At 40.3% G+C, this 12,249-nt stretch overlaps 1 long non-coding RNA gene across 2 annotated transcripts; it reads left to right on the top strand.

Moving 5' to 3' along the window:
* Positions 1–452: 452 nt before the first annotated feature.
* Positions 453–6,908, top strand: LOC131440939 (uncharacterized). 2 transcript variants are annotated; one of them, XR_009231625.1, is made up of 5 exons: positions 453–848; positions 1,563–1,636; positions 2,046–5,889; positions 5,979–6,150; positions 6,244–6,908. It is a non-coding gene; the product is annotated as an uncharacterized LOC131440939 (long non-coding RNA). The 2 variants fall into 2 exon arrangements; XR_009231631.1 differs by lacking the exon at positions 1,563–1,636.
* Positions 6,909–12,249: the final 5,341 nt, after the last annotated feature.

The following is a 12,249-nucleotide window of genomic DNA, read 5'->3' as shown; positions in this document are numbered from 1 at the left end:
TGATAGGTTGTTTTGTTTCGTAGTATGTATATCTGTATATATTTATAAATATTTTATTGTAACGTATTTTTTTATTATAGCAGCTCTTAGTAGAGCTTGTTAGGTATTGTTTTTCATACCGGATGTGTATTATTGTGAAGGGTAGACCGGAAGTGGCGTGGTTGTTATTGACGGGAAAAAAGGGTTGTTGTTGACATGTAAAAGTAATAAAAAGTGAGACGCTGTTGGCGTCAACAACGTTCATTCGTGTCCTTCGATTATTTATCTACGTTCCCAGTATAGACGCCCTTATCTCGGCTCCATTGTTATTTTTTACTTTTAAGTAATAGTTCAGTTTGATCAACATTTCGATCCACACTCCATACCAGATGGTGGCGGTAATGCACCAAATCGTTGTTTGCCAACCGCAATAAAAAGAGAAGAAGCATACAGAGGAGACTGATTGATTGGTGACACCACACACCTGCTCGTCTTTACGCAGGTGTTTTCAATCAGCTGATGACCGTTGATTGCTTCCTCCTGCCCCTCTTCTTATTTAATCTCCTCCAACCAACAGTTCCGTGATGTTACTTTGAAGAGAAGCTGCACGAGCCGTGGAACGAAAAAAAAAGACGCAAACAAAGTGTCGCTGCTTAACTACTGAAACTGTTCCGGGAGGAGGGAAGTTATGGCGGTAAATGCACCAATCGCCCTAAAACCTCAAAAAAGAACGAGTAAACTTTAAAAAAAGAAGAGAAAAAAAAAGAAAACTACCGCGACGTGACGTCAGACGCCGAAAAGGTGGCCGCGTGCATCAGCTCCAGGGTGGCGTGTTCGACCTGGTCCAGATTGATGGCCCGTCCAGAATGGTGAGTAACTTTTGTCAAGTTATCTTAATTATCTTAAATTGCCTTACCTCAATATTCAAGCTGTGCCTCATCGTCAGCCAGTTATCTGAATTGGCAGCCGTTTTATCTGGTTACAGCAGTTAACAGCAGTTAAATCGTTGGTTTAAATGGGGCTGCAACTAATCTCTATTTTCAATAACCTGTGATTTATGTTCATGTTTGGTTCATAAAATGTTAAATGTTGTCAACTGTTTCTAAATTCAGTTATAGTCTTAAATTATTTGGTTTATATGATTGCTTAAATCAAGGGAGTAGGTTTGATTTTGAGATTGGTGGGGACACAAAAGTGCTCCAAGGCAGCACTCCTGAAAGTTGCCTTTTTTTTACATTAGCAATCATAATTTCAGATGTTAATTTCAGATGTTTTAGGTTAAAGCAACTAATGAAAGACAAGAGTAGTAACTAATGAAGACAAAGAAAAGATTTAGTGTAGGGCTGTAGTGCAACTGTGCATCATACTGTCAATTAACATAGCCTACTGTCCATCAACAACTCTCCCTGCTGCTCTCTCCAGGTGGATCAGTTTCCTTAGGAATAAACCACAATATAAGTTAAAGTGATTTTTATATTTTTTTTTAAATATGATTTATTCATTGAGTTTTCAACAAAAAGAACAGACACAAGCCCTTATAAACATCTGAGTGAGTAAGATACAAAAACTTTTGTTTTTTAAAGGAACAACCTGCTTCCTGCTCACGGAGACCTGGTCGGACCCGCCATATACAAAAGCCTGAGGCTGTCAAAAAAAGGTGAATGACACCTTTAGAGATAATTTACTACATTATTGAAAATGTTATGGCTAACTTTCATAATGTATAAGTGTATAATATAAGTTGTTTGTGTTTTTAAAGAGTGTGGCTGTATGAGGTACTGACATTTCTATACTTGAACTTAAAAGGCATTCCTTAAATCTTAATCAACTTTATTCTACATCACTTGTGATTATGTTAATTAGTTTGTTTCACTGTTAGAATAGAATTTGTGCTGGCAGCAATGTTTTCACTGAAAGTGAGTCTTTATATCTCAGGCTGGGTGAACCATGTCTGTACCTCATACAAACACATTACCTAGTTATTTTACACGTGTAACGGTATGAATTAGAAAATTATCAAGGCTGGAAACTGGACTAAAACATTTTTTTCTTTGTTTCCCCCCCAGATTGATCTTCATGAAGATCGTCAAATAGTAAGGTGTCATGATTTAATTCTGGGTGGCCGCTGTGTCCCCACTCTTTCTTGGCCGCTGTGCCTACATCTATCTGCATTGTCCAACATGGCCACGTTCTTTCTATTCTCCTGCTTTCCGTCTCTCAAATAGCTCAGGGTTGTACATGGAGCATTGGCCACAGGTTGGTTTTGTATGTTCCTGTCCACTTTATTGGGTGGTCTGATCTGGTCCTTGTTGTTTATATTTTTGTGGAACTGCTGAGCGAGTGGTTTGAAAGAATGAGGTGACTGATGGAGTGTTTTTTTTTTCTTTCTCTTTTCCATCGTGGCCATTAATTTACCGTTAGCCCTAGAACGTTAAAATAGATCCTGCTGATCTACAAACACAGTACCTGGCTTTGGATGGCAGCCATGCCATTGCCTTTGTATTGCCATTCGTCCCTTAATGCAAGTAGGCAATGATCGCTAACTGTGCCCGTGCCTTCGTGGCCTACTTGTGTTATTGTACGTCTGGCCTTGCGCGTATAGTAATTTTACATAGACAAACATGGGTGCCTTCCGCGTCCATGCACAGTAAGTGAACTAACCTGTACTTTTCTTCTAGCATCAATCAAGAGGAGCACCGACATCCCTGCATGTCCATCTTAATTAGATTGCGTTTTAGTTTCGGTAAAATTTTAAATGTTAAATGCAGTTTTTCTTTCTTGCTTGGCCGCTGTGCCATTACTATACCTGCTCTCACCTGAATCTTGATTCTTCATGGCCACTGTGTCATGACTGTACTTGGTCTTGGTGTTCATGCCAGTCTATAATTTCTGATCTGTTTTTCTACTTAGTAGTGTGTGTGTGTGTGTGTGATGACTGACTTGGACTGACGTTAATCTGACCTTTGGACCAAGACTAACACTCCAGTTGACTTTACGGCACCAGGAAGGTGAACAAAATTTGTGCTGCAAGACCGGCAACATGCACACCAATTAGACAACAAGCAAATTCAAATTCTTTCAAAAACAGGTAAAATGTTTACCTTTCAGGTAAGTATTAAAGGCCTTTGCCACATGACCTTTATGGTTAAATCGTGTCCACTTAATTTATAAAGTTAATTTGCATCTAAACATTTACAATGCCTGACACAATGGCATTACAATAATAGAATTTTTTTGTTTTGCGTTACTGAGTGCAAAGGCCTTTATTTACACACTGACGCATGCCAAGACCGCCGTCATGGCATGTCTGGTCTGTCTGTCCTGTGTGTCTTTCTGTCTGTCTGGTCTCTGTCTCGTATGTCTGGTCTCCGGCTGTCTCGTGTGTGGTCTCTGTCTTTTTGTCTTGTGTGTCTGGTCTCTGTCTGTCTGTCCTGTGTGTTGGATTTAGTCACTTTTTTAGTCTCAACTTAAATGGATGATTTTAAAGTTGATTAGTCTTGAGGTGTCTGATTTCTGCAGGAAATTTTGGTACCTCATTTTGAAATGGCTTTAATTTAAAAATTAAATTTTGGTCTTGAATCTCAGTTAAAGTTGCAACTTGGACTGTTGACAAACGTGGAAGCTGATGAATCATGTAGTAAATGCATCAAAGTTTACTGTAGCTTGTCTAAAGTTCTTTCAAAGTACTGTAAAAATGTAGTAATTGATTATGATGAGGTATACCAGGTCTTTATTCTCAACTGGTAATTGCTTTGATAAGATAACTGGTTCCTGATTTGATTATGAAGCTAAACGTTTGATTTATATGCAGATGTAGTCACATTAGATTGTAGGTGTTATTCAGCCCATGGATAATGTTATGATATACACTAAATCTGGCATTTGTTGGCACACTTTTGATATCATTTAAGTCTTAAACTTTACGCACTGCCATCAGCCTTTGTAGTCGCTAACTGAAATCGCATTCAATATTAATGCTGACTTGTCTCACTCTGTCAAGTTTATTTCCCTCTAAAGGAGTTGAACCTTTTTGTGTTCATAGTCTTTTTGCGCGTCATGTTGGGAGGCCTCCCAGCAGGGGATTTTTATTTTCCCCTGCAAAACTATGCGTTACTCGCCTTAGGGATGCAGGATTATCCTGCATAGTTTCTTTCAAAAATAAGATTGTAGGTTGCAGGATTAGAGCGCGTTTCTTTTCTTTAGGAGGACACAAACCCGGCAGAGAGACATCTCGGATTATTTAAGTGAAAGTTGTGCCAAATGTTCAAACTTTTTATCTTTCGATACGATGACTTGAACTAAAACTTTTATTCTGTGGGCTGAATTCAGACAGAAATCAGACATAATTTGTACTCTCTTGTAGCGGGAGTGAGCAGCTGCAGCTTTTTAATTTACTTTTCGTTGTTTGATTTGTTTCTTGGATTGACTTGGTGTCTGGAGCTTTGTGGTTAACAGTGATCATGTAAACGTGTAAACACAAGTGGTCATTTGCCTCTTATTTGCGAAGCTGGCAGCTGGTTTGAAATGATAGGACTTTATGGCTTGCCCAAAGTGGGATTTGTGGTAGAGCATAGGGTTAACAACTCACCATACACTAGCTATTTCAGCGAACAAGGGTCTGTAGTCCGATATTACCCATGACTTTCAATTTAGGCAGCTTGTAGAGTCATTAGGAAGATGCTTAATCCCAATGGCTTTGGTTGGTTGCATGAGAAACTGTTATCTCTTAGATGTGTTGGCGAAGTTCCTCCTCTGATTTTTGTAGACTTGCCCTAAAGTTTCTCTCTGCTTTAACTCTTGTTGAGCTATGCATTAAATGAATCCTCCAACTTGTCTCCATATCAAATATTTTTCTCCCTGCAGCCTTCCACCACCCACTGCTGCTGTTGCATCTGCTAAAGGTAGCCGTATCCTGATTCACTGCGTCTTCATGTGTTGGGTAAGAAGTGTCATTAGAGTACTAACAATGTAAACACCTTTTAAATGCTTGATCTAATTTACCCAAATGGTTCATCAGTTTAGGACAGAAAATCATTGAATTTGACATTCTAGGGGTCAGTAACCTGACCTCTAAATGTTTGGGAAACCATGCAAAAGATCGCAAGCTCTCTGCATGACCCAACAGCATCGATGTTTGAGTTATTTAATTGCTCAATTTTTAAATCAGTCAAGATTTTATGAGCTGGGTCTTCTTCACACAACAGAGAACAAGGTAAATTGAGTCGACTCGTAACATGGTAAGGCATTTCGTCTTTCCCCTTCTTCTCTGTGTGTGAGGAAATCTGGCCACGGATCCTGACTGAGTGGCATACCATGGCTGTGCAGTTTCCAAAATCAGATAAGGATCCATCTGATTTTGTGACTCGGCCTGACATGATATGCATGTATCTTCCTCCGAAACAAAGGATTGGAATGGACAGGTTTGTAGTGTAAATCACATCACTTGTAGATGGTGAAGCATTTGTTTAAATTGGAGTCAAGCATTTATAGGTGTCTGCTTTGTCAATACTCTGGTTCCACGTCTTGCTAAACACACGAGAAGCTCTGAATTGTGAAACTGCTGCCTCTTGCAGATGTTACAACAGCAATGGCTGTTGAAAGGCGACAGGGAGAGAAAATGAGATCCGAGGACAGGAAAGTGGAATTGATTTCATGCTTAACAAAATGAGGGTTTCAGCAGAGGACATTTTGTGGCGAGGCTACAGAATCAGAAGGAACGTTTGTCTGGGCAACTGGGAGATTTACAGTTTTTCATGCAGCTAACCAAGACATTGGGGTTAGCATCATCACAAGTGGCTGGCAAAGACTGCTTGTAACTGTCAGTGTAGGACAGGAGAGGCAGGTATAGGTTAGGGAGGGCATCCATTGGTGAGCTCTGACTGGATGTGAGGACCTGTCACACTTGACCTGGTGAGCTACCTGAAGATTTGTCATTTGTTTACTTCTTTTTTTTTTTTTTTTCTTTCTTGTGACTTATCAAATTCTTCCTTGTTTTTAAGAGATGAAGGCTGCAGCACATTCCTGGATCAGAGGACTCCATGTTGGACACCACGACCTGGAGAAGTCCCGTCCTGGATGGCTGCGGTGATGACCTAGCCCAAGATGAACTGACCCTTCTACGACGAGGACTTCGCCCAAGATGAACCGACCTTTTCCACGGGATGTCTTCAGGTATGTTCTTTCAGATGGTACTCAATTTGTTTAATCCATATTAACTTCATACTAAAGTGTGCTGACTCTTATTTATTTTATTTTTTTTGTTAGATGTTGGACCTTGCCAAACTGTACACATTCCTCAATGGCTGCTTCGTCACTCTGCCCAACAGGACATGGTCACCGAGATTTTTTTTTATATGGACTTTAACCCCACCTGTTCCCACTGACCCACAACCACACATGACAAAACACTATGTGATGCATCACCACACTAAAATACAGACACTGCTACTTTCAGCCTGTTTCAGTCTGTAAAATATCGCAAGCCCTCGGCATGACCCAACAGCATCGATGTTTGAGTTATTTAATTGTTCAATTTTTAAATCAGTCAAGATTTTATGAGCTGGGTCTTCTTCACACAACAGAGAACAAGGTAAATTGAGTCGACTCGTAACATGGTAAGGCATTTCGTCCTTCCCCTTATTCTCTGTGTGTGAGGAAATCTGGCCATGGATCCTGACTGAGTGGCATACCATGGCTGTGCAGTTTCCAAAATCAGATAAGGATCCATCTGATTCTGTGACTCGGCCTGTCATGATATGCATGCATCTTCCTCCGAATCAAAGGATTGGAGTGGACAGGTTTGTAGTGTAAATCACATCACTTGTAGATGGTGATGGTGTACAGACACTGGTACTTTCAGCCTGTAATGTTAGACATTGAAAACTTGTATTTATTGCCTTCTTTATATGAAGTAAAACTTTTGTTCTTAACTTTATGGTTGACTTGTATTTTTTCAGTGATTCTGTGATGAGTGTTATTTTGTTTAGTAAGTTAGTGCTTTGAACTTAAAGATGTGGAATTCTTTTAACACGAATTGCACTGATCTGTTACTGTAGACTTGGTTGTGTTCAGTTGATTTTAATCAGAAAACTCAAACCGTATATGGATTTGTACAAGGTTTTAGAGGGAATATAATAAATTGGACTCTAAAGCAGGGAATGCTACAGTGGATGGTGATGCTGCTACTTGCCACCATCTCACAACTTCCTTACTTCTAGCCACTAACACTAAATATGGCTAATGCATAAAAATATGCCACTGAACATTAGACTACTTTGCTTTAAAATGCCTTATAACTACAAGTGTATTTTTACTATTTGATTTCATCTGGCTTTTCATTTTATCTTTAAATTCCTTCAGTTTCAATAGGGTTCTACGCACCTTATGCTCGAACCCTAATAAGTCTTACAATTTCAAACCCTAATAAAAGTCACATCTGTGCAGACAATCACATTTGTTTATTTTGAAGTCCATGTGCAGATTTTCAATTGTGCCATTTGCCATGTGCAAATACTTAATTTTGAAAACATACAATATTAAATTCCAATTTGCCTGCATCTGCATGTTATTGGACTCTGGGATGAGCAAACTCCATGCAAAAAGGCCCTGTTCCGATCAAGATACCGAGTCTTCCGGCTGTAAACGAGTGCTAAGTGAATGGTTGTTTGTCTCTATGTGCTGGGATTTTAGCACCTGTGCCCCCCAGCCCTCATACAGTGATAGAAGATGGATGAATAGACAATATTATAGTGACCAAATTTGACCATAAAAATTCTTCTTCAGATTCTGTTCTTGAATTTCAGGATTTGTCAGCCCTCGGAAAGACAGCGATGTGTTTTCTTGCAGTCTGAAACAGTCAGTGTGTGAATTGTGAAGTAAACAAGTAACAAGTTAACCAGTGGAGGGCAGTCACATCCAGTCGTCTGCAGATCATCCCAGGCAGTGAGGAAATATTGGTCATGAAGGACTTTGTGGTGACACTACCTGTCAGCACCCCGTCCTCTCCACCTCATCCCAACCATTTCATTTGTTGTGTTATAACCGTGGAAGGACATATCAAGATGACAGAGGAGCGGTGGAACTGAAGGTTTGTGAGTCCACTGACTAACTTTAGCTTTAGTGACAGAATTCACCTGTCAACTCATTGAATGTCTGTCAGCAGGGAGACAGAGCCCACAGCCCCGATAGTAGAAAGATGCTACAGTGCTTTAAAATGTTAACACACACACACATGCACACACAAACGCATAAACCTCTGTATCAACTTCACTGTAGAGGCAAATATCCAGGTCATGAGATAAAAATAAACAGCAGTGAATGTTCTTTGGTTTGGGCAAATTAAACATTTCAGTAATCTGTAAAGATTATAAATACAATTTTCCCATGTGTCTTTATCTTTTAGAGCATTCAGAGGACCCCCCCACCCACCCTACCTCTCTGCAGATCAAGGGATCAGGTGTCCTGTCTTATCGAAGACGTGTCTGTCAAAGCTGGTGGGAGGGATTAGTGTGGCTGGCACGGACAGGTGAGAGGGAGGGAGGCAGGTGGGATAATTCAATCACACACACAGAGAGAAACAGGTGGGTCACTGTGAATGTCACAGTCTTATAAAAGGGCTGCCTTTCCACCTTTTGTCTGCAGCTGCAGGGTCATGGAGTTGCTGGTATTAGTGCACACACACACGCACACAGGTTAGGGTTATAAATCACAGTAACTCCAACCTTTGTTGATGTTTTATTGTATCACAGGTGGCTTACGTTAACTTTGTCCATTAAAAAATGATTACAACGCTTGCTTTACAGCGGTATTTGACAACGTAAACCACGGTGGACATCCTGCTCAGGCACATGTAAACATGCACCGACACACAAAAAGAAGCATATGGTGTTAAACAACCCCTACTGCCGCTTCCTCCATTGAATTATGCAACAAAGGACCAAAACGAGTGATCAAAACAAGGCTTTAAAATCTGCACAAATTCAATAAAACACGGCCAGGTGATCAAAGGCCAACATCTCTCTCTCTCACACAAGCACTGCAGTTACTGGTGGGTGTATGCAAATATAAATCCAGCCCGCAGTCCTTTTTCTGTGCTGTTGTGGCTCATTGCTATAATTACAACAAGGGGCGATAAGCGTTCAAGCGCTTTGATGTTCTTATCTGGGGCTGCCAAATGTCGGATGGGGACATGCACAAAGGGAAAGCTCAGATCCTCAAGCACAGTGCAATCCTTAACTTTCTTTTTTGTTCCCCTTTTTTATTTATTTATTTGATCCATTTACTAGCTTCAGTAAAGTATTGGAGGAATTAGACAAAGAATAAATGAATAAAACAATTGATAGTTTGTTTTTGTCATCGGGTGCAGATGCTGTGAGATTATGAGAGAATGCTGCATGGGAGATTAGGTGACATTATCCATGGTATCCACCAGGCTGCGCCCTAGTCCACTTGTTGAGGTTTATTTTGTTCAAAGAACAGATATGTGTTTATATACATTTGCCCTTAAGTGTGTGCATTTATGGTGTTTATCCTCAATGCACAATCCCCGGCAGACAGAGCCCATATCACACATATCCACACAGTCCCATCCACATTGAAATTATAGACAGAGTTGTGGTTTTATTTTAAACATTTACTTTTTTGCTTTGTTTGCTCACTATTGCAGCGGTTTTTTTAAGTTTTATATTTTATTATTAATTATTGTTTCATTAACTCTAACTTGCTCGTTTGTCTTTGACCTTGACATTGTATTACTGCTGTAAAAAAGCCTCCATGCCAAGTCAATTTTCCCTGAATTTATAATAATTCTATTTATTTTACACATGCTAAGTCTAGGCCTTATAAATATATATCTCCTCTTCTCTTTGTTCTTGCAGAATAAACCCTTTCTAACTTCCTCTTCTCATGCCCTCCCCTGTCTGGAAGACCCTGTAACGAAATGAAGTAAAGATAAAAGCAGATGTTTGAACGTCATCCAATAGTTGGCATAGTACATATAGTACACACATATATATATATATGTACAGTATGTGTGTGTGTGTGTGTGTATGCCAATTTTACTGACAGGTTGTCGAGTCTGATCAGTGATATCTTTTCATTATTGAAGATAAATTAGACACGAGCAAAAGATGAGACTCTCTTTCTCTCTCCTCCTGAATTCCCCCTCAGATGAATGGTTGCGTATTGATGTTGAGGTTCACACGCAGGTTCAAATCCAATCTGTTTCTCAGTTGGAAATGACAAGAGCACTGTTTACACAGTAGGGAGATTCCTGCTCCATAGGAACGGAGTGAATAGGCTTTGATGCTCAACAGGAGCTACTGAAAAAGAGCAGGAGGAAGAGAGAGAGAGAGAGAGAGAGAGAGAAAGGGAAGGGAAGGGAGGGAGGGAAAGAGAGCAAGAGAGAGTATGGCTGGAAATAAGTGGAGATTAAAGTGATGATGACTTGGAGTAACCTCAGATTGCTCTTTTTTGGAAGGATCACTAAATATGGGTAACAGATGTTTTGTGTTATTGACTGTGGGCTTATCGTTGCCCACAGGGCAGAGCCACTGTGATCTGGCCTGGTTTCTGTGTGAATTTAATGTGATTGAAACTGGATATTTTACACTAAAAGTATTGATGTAAATGTCATTGTCTGACATGTTACTGAACATAAAACAAGTGTACCCAGGTTTTGCCACACAGACTCAAACCCCCGAGAACCATTTGCTCTTCATTGCAAGCTATAAAACACAGACGGGGGAATTATTCTCAATATCCAATGCAGCTGCAACAAAACACAACAAGATTCAAAGCAAACGGACCATTGCGGCTCTGCTCTCGCCTCGGGCTGTTGTATTTTCCCTGAGCCAAAGATTGGTTGTTCAGCCAAAGCTGCTGGCCAGTTGGCAAATGCATTTCAATCAACTGGTGGCTATCTAATTTCCCTTCCCTCCCACATCCTCCTCCACATAATTTCTCCCCATCCCTCAAACTGCATGTACATAAAAACACTAAAAAAGTGGTAGATACAGTAAACCCTTGAATGGATATTAGAATGGAAGACTTCTTATTAAAAGTCTCATCCATTTTTCTCCTCTTGAAACTATGGTGTGCCACCGGACATGACAGGGATCAGTTGACGGAGTGATGGCACAGCAATAGAAAGCACACATGCATCAATAAAAGTTGTGATATCCCGGGGCTTTAAAGTGATTTCTATCGATGAATGAACTCTGTGAGACCAAGTCTTTGGAGAAAAGGAGGCGGTGAGTAAAATACGTCCTCAGGGCATCTAGAACATGTCTCCATGAGTCGTGACCAGGACCAGACACACAATCTAGAATAGAAAGGACCCTGTACCCCACAGCTGTCCAGAAAATACTCACATTAATGTATAAGGTTTGAAGGGAGACTTAAAATTAAGAATCTGTAAATGTAAGTAAGTTTCATTTATTGATGCCGTTCTCATCCTTAAGTACCTTTCTCATTTCGGAGTTCAATATTATAAGAGGATCTACGGGTTTTTGAGCATTCCTCTTCTCTTCTTTGACAACGCCATTGTTACTTTTATGATTTTGGCTAATATCCTGTTTGTTGCAACTGTTCGTACACCCCAGCCCCAACCACCCCCCCCCTCCTCATCCCTACATTGCTGCACGAAAACATTTATTTATGGACAAACAGCCTCACCTCATGAGAAAACCACTCCTTTCGAGAAGTTCTGGCCCGTGAGTGGATGAAGTGTTTCCAATATTTTACTGTCAGACACTTGAGACTGAGAGAACCATGTACCAATCAAATAATCTAGATTAGTCATAGCTGTTGGGATACTATGGCGCTAGCACAACTATGTAACGTTTGAGAGAATGTAATGGGCTTCAACCTGGGAAAGCAGAGAAATAAACAAGCTCTTGAAGAGGTGTTGAGTACTTTTGGTTCTTCCATGCATACAAACACATGTCAATTGTAGAAAAGTGTGCAACATTCATATTTGTGATATTAATGTAATTGGAGTGGAAGAGAAGTAGAGTGTGGCTAAGTGCATTATGGGAAGTCCCCTGGCAGTTAAGGCCTCTACAACATTGTTAGGGGATTGTTTAAGGCAAGCCTGAGCCAGCCCAAACTACAAGTTTTTTATCAAACAGGAGAGTGTAAAGCCTACTCCTTGACGTGGGGAGGGCGTGTAACTCCCAGAACCAAGATGGATCCGTAAAGTGGGAGCGTGGTAACTGAAGGGTCAAATAGTTTCCAGTGATTATCGAATCGGATTGTTTGCTTGAATTACTT

The sequence above is a fragment of the Solea solea genome, chromosome 2, assembly GCF_958295425.1.
Source record: "Solea solea chromosome 2, fSolSol10.1, whole genome shotgun sequence".
In the NCBI taxonomy this organism is placed as follows: domain Eukaryota; kingdom Metazoa; phylum Chordata; class Actinopteri; order Pleuronectiformes; family Soleidae; genus Solea; species Solea solea.
Note: the sequence above shows the minus strand (reverse complement) of the source record. Positions and strands in the feature narration are given on the sequence as shown.